Here is a 4963-nt window from a genome sequence, read left to right as displayed (position 1 = left end):
AAACAATGCTGCTCTTCTGGCTAATTTTCTTTGTTTTGAAGCGTACAGTTATTTTCATAAAAATATATTATTTATGTTAATATACAGTGCATGTATTACTTTTATCTTACATTCATATTTGTTATTTTTTTTAATTATCAGTTTTAAATTCCTTCTTCCTAGGGGCTGGGGATTTAGCTCAGCGGCACAGTGCCTGCCTGGCAAGTGTGAGATCATGAGTTCGATTCCCAGTACCGGAAAAAAAAAAAGATAATAATAATTCCTTCTTCCTTTTTTTTTTTGGGTACTGGGAATCAGACTCAGGACACTATGCTTGCCAAACAGGTGCTGCGCCGCTGAGCTAAATCCCCAGCCCCTTCTTCTTCCTTTTTCGGGGAAGCGGGATTGGTCTTGCTGGTCTTGAACATCTGTACTCAAGGAACCCTTTTGCCTCTCAGTTTAAATCAATCAATTAATTACAGAGTTTAACAGTTCTTTCTTTCTTTCTTTCTTTCTTTCTTTCTTTCTTTCTTTCTTTCTTCTTTATTGTCTTTTTGAGACAGGGTCTCGCTATGCAGTTCAGGCTGGCCTTGAGCTCACTTATGTAGATTAGACTGGTCGCAAACTTGCAAAGATCCTCCTGCCTCAGCCTCCTGAGTGCTGGGATTACAGGTGTGCGCCACCACGCCTGACTGTGCCACTACGCCCAGCCTCAACTCTAGTTAAAAAAATTTTTATAGGGGCTGGGGATTTAGCTCAGCGGCAAAAAGTGCCTGCCTGGCAAGCGCAAGGTCGTGAGTTCGGTTCCCGGTACCGGAGAAAAACAAACAAACAAAAAAAATTTTTATTTAAAAAAAATTTTTTTTTAAATTTTGAGACAAGTTCTCACTATGTTGCACAGGTTGGACTGGATCTTTTGATCCTCCTGCCTCAGCCTCCTGAGCAGCTGGTATTACAGGTGTGTGCCACCACACCTGACTTAATTTCTAATACAGTAAATATTGATAGAGAAAACCCACATAACTACATAATTAGCAATCATTCACAAATGTTTTGGACTCAGGATCCCTTTGGAGGTCCTTGGTAATTTTTAAAGCTCTTTGGGATCCTGCATAGTTTTTAAGAGTATAAAGGTATGTGTAGTTTAAAAATTTTTAAAAAAATATTTTGGAATACCTTTAGATTTATAAAAAGTTGTCAAGATAGTGCAGAGTTCCCATGTGTCCCACACTGAGTATCCCCTAAAGCTGGCATCATGCACAATATAGATGGAGCATTACTCAGAAGAAGGAACTGGCGATGGACACATTACTATTAACTAAGCTGTAAATAGTGCTTGTAATTGGTCAGTTTCTCCATTAATGTCATTTTTGGTGGGAGGGGCATCTAGCATCCAGTCTGAGATAGTGTTTTGCATTTAATGTGTATTTTTTTCCAGAAATTTCCCAATCTCGGTCATTATCTTTTTACATTTTTTTGTTCCAGTGCCAGACAGAGGTCAGGATATCAAACCCAAGGCCTCACACACACCAAGCAACCCTCTACCACTGAACAGTACCCTCAACCCTTTCTTACACTTTTTGACGGAGTACCACATACGTACGCAAAAGTACACATACCAGAGGGACATACATTGGTTAATATTCACAAACAGCACCCAGAGAAAGAAAGAGACCAGGGTCTGTGAGTGTGGCTCAGTGGTCGAGAGTGTACTTAGCAGGAGTGAGGGTCTGGGGTCCATGGCTAGGAGACAAAACAATAAAAACAACAAAAGCAGGGCTGGGGATTTAGCTCAGCGGCAAAGCGCCTGCCTCGCAAGCGCAAGGTTGTGAGTTCGGTTCCCGGTACCGGAGAAAAACCAAAAAAAAAAAAAACAACAAAAGCAAGAACATTACCATTGTCTCAGAGGTCCCCATCATGCCGTTTCAGACACTGCCTCCCTGAAGCTAACAGCCGCCTTGACTCCTAACAGCATAGAATGATTTGCACAGTTCTGTACTTCATGTCTGCGGAGTCCCATGCCCTGTACTCTTTGCAGCTGGCTTTTTTTCACCCAACAGTGTGTGAGATTCATCCATTTGCTCCAGGTAGTTGTTGTTCATCCCTTCTCATTGCTGAATAGCCCAGCTCAGCAAACTTTTTCTGTACAGGGCCGAATTGTAAGCACTTTAGGCCTGTGAGCTGTCAGGTTTCTGTCGCAACTGCTCAACTCTGTGATTGCAACAGTAAAGAGGTCATAGACAATACATAAAACACGAGCACATCTCTGTGCCAATAAAACTTTATTTGCCAGAAAATGGACAGCAAGCTGGACTTGGCTGCAGGGCATGGATTGCTGCCCAGTACATATTTCACTGTGGAAACACTGTATCCACACGTTATTGATCCATTCTACAGCTGGTATCCATTCCATTAGTTTTCAATTTGGGGCTAGGATTGATGCACCAACATGAACGTGTGAATATATGAACTTCTCTTGGGTGTGTACCCTAGAATGCAATAGATACAAATGTACCAATTTGGGGCTGGGGATTTAGCTCAGTGGCAAAAAGCGCCTGCCTGGCAAGCGCAAGGTCGTGAGTTCGGTTCCTGGTACTGGAGAAAAAAACCAAAAAAAAAAAAAAAAAAAGTACCAATTTGACCCATAGCAGCAGTGTATGTGAGTCCCAGTTATTTTATACCATGGCCAACACTTGGCATGTTTTTTATTGGAGGCATTCTGGTGGATGTGAAGTCATAGTGTATTGTGGTTTTGATTCACAATTCCCTGATGACTAATGTTGCTGAGCAACTTTCCACGGGCTTGATGCCTGCTTGAATACCTTCTTTTGTAACATGTGGCTTTAGGTCATCCATCCCTAGTTCTAAGTAGTGTGTACCTGCTATTTCTCTTGCTTTTATAAAACTTTATTTTATATGAACATTTTCATATTTTACGTGATTCACATGTCATTAAAATTTTTCATTGTTTTCTCTCATAGGATGGTATACCATGTGGTTTTCATAATTTATTATTATCAATAGCCTGCTATGTTTTTATTTATTTATTTTTTTGTCTTTTGAGACAGGGTCTCACTATGCAGTTCAGGCTGGCCTTGAGCTCACTTTGTAGCCCAGGCTGGTCTCAAACTCTCAATGATCCTCCTGCTTCAATCTCCTGAGTGCTGGGATTACAGGCGTGTGCTACCATGCCCAGCTCCAATAGCCTGCTATGAATGCTTTTGTTTATCAAATATCGGCTTAAATAACCCTTAGTTATTGCAGGTTGATCAGGCCCACAATTTCCCAAGCAAGTGGATGGTGAAGGCTTAAATAAATGAGACAATGGAAATGATTTCAGGGCTCCAGGAGGGACTAACTCTCTTACAGCTTTGATATTCTCCGAGTTTAGACAAAGACTTTCTCTGGGCGACCAGTACTTATTTGGTTTGCAAACAAAGGAGGAGGATACTCAAGAAAACTTGGGAATCTGGGCAGGACTTTTCCAAGTAATACATTATGTTAATTTAGGAGAACTTTGTTATCTCCAGGAAGGCCTTCACAGCAGGAGTGAGATGCCAGTAGCTACATTCTCCTTGCAGTTAATTGGGGTTGGAGCCAGAAGTCTTTAGCTGTAGCCTTATCTTGTCCTTTGAGGTATTATAGCTTTACAGGTAAATACAGGCCTCAGGGTGAGCAGGGACTCACAGAGGTTTACTTTCTATGAGTCCACTGCCCATCTTCAGACAAGGTGCCTAAGCTTCAGACAACTCACAAGTAAGCAGGGAAAGCCAATTGGTTAATATTAAATCCTGCTCAGAGCCAATTTGCAGTGGTCTCCAACATTTGTTCAATATAATTTTTGTGTGTAGGCGGTAGAGTATTCTCTGACTTACATTCCCTAGAATAAAATTACTGTGTCCAAATGTGTGAATACTTGTATAGTTCTTGCTATATGTAATACTTGCATATGTTGTTGATTGCAAGTACAAAATTCTAACTCAAAACAGTTTAAGCACAAAGGGGAAGGTTTTTTGAGGGGGAGAAGGAATGGGGAGCTATTATTTAATGAGTGCAGAATTTCAGTTTGAGATGATACAAAAGTTTTAGAGAGAGATGGTGGTGATGATTGCATGACAATATGAGTGCATCGAACGCCACTGAATCATACTCTTAAAAAAGAATGAAAAGGGCCAATTTTACATCCTGTATATTTTACCACAATTTTTAAAGGGGAAAAGTTTCTTGGTTCTAGGAACTGGGTCCAGCTGCCGTGGCTGGATCCAGAGGTCTAAGAGATGGCATTAGGGTTCTGGCCTTGCCACTTTCATGTCTTGGTTTTTTTCTCTGTGTGGGTTGCAGGCCCACATGGCAACTGGGCTGGCCATTAGTGTCACTAGATTTTATGTCTTCCTAACTCTCAGAATCTTGGATAACTTACTGATTCTTTTTCCCCCCAGGGCCTGTATCGGTCTTTTAAAAGACTCTGATTGCCCTGCTTGAGTCACAGCCTGGTTCTAGGACAGTCACTGTCTTTAGGAGCATGACTTACACTGGCAGTCTGGGTCACCTCCTCAACATAGAACCATAGGATTGGAAGTTCCACCCGAGTGACACAGTGGGGGAGGGGAAATTCCCCAAGGAAAGAAGTAACTTCTGTTACCAGAAGAAGGAGAGGGAAAATTGGGCACAGATGCTGGACACAGATGACAGATGTCCACTGCATATGTTCAGGATTTCCTGCATAACCCATGCACTACTGAAGACACTGTTTAAATGTCTCAAAATATTCTTATGTCATTGGCATCCTATTTTGTTTTTACTTTAAGAAAAATTTTTGTTGCTATTGTTTTGTGGTTTCTGTGTGTGTGTGTGTGTGTGTGTGTGTGTTCCTTGTCATTGTTTTTTTGAGACAGGTTCTCACTGTGCAGTTCAGACTGGCCTTGAGCTCACTATGTAGCCCAGGCTGGTCTCGAACTTGCAATGATCCTCCCACCTCAGCCTC

This window comes from Chinchilla lanigera, unplaced genomic scaffold (genome assembly GCF_000276665.1).
Source record: "Chinchilla lanigera isolate Chin_1 unplaced genomic scaffold, ChiLan1.0 scaffold00164, whole genome shotgun sequence".
Classification (NCBI taxonomy): Eukaryota; Metazoa; Chordata; class Mammalia; order Rodentia; family Chinchillidae; genus Chinchilla; species Chinchilla lanigera.
This window is presented reverse-complemented; position numbering follows the sequence as displayed.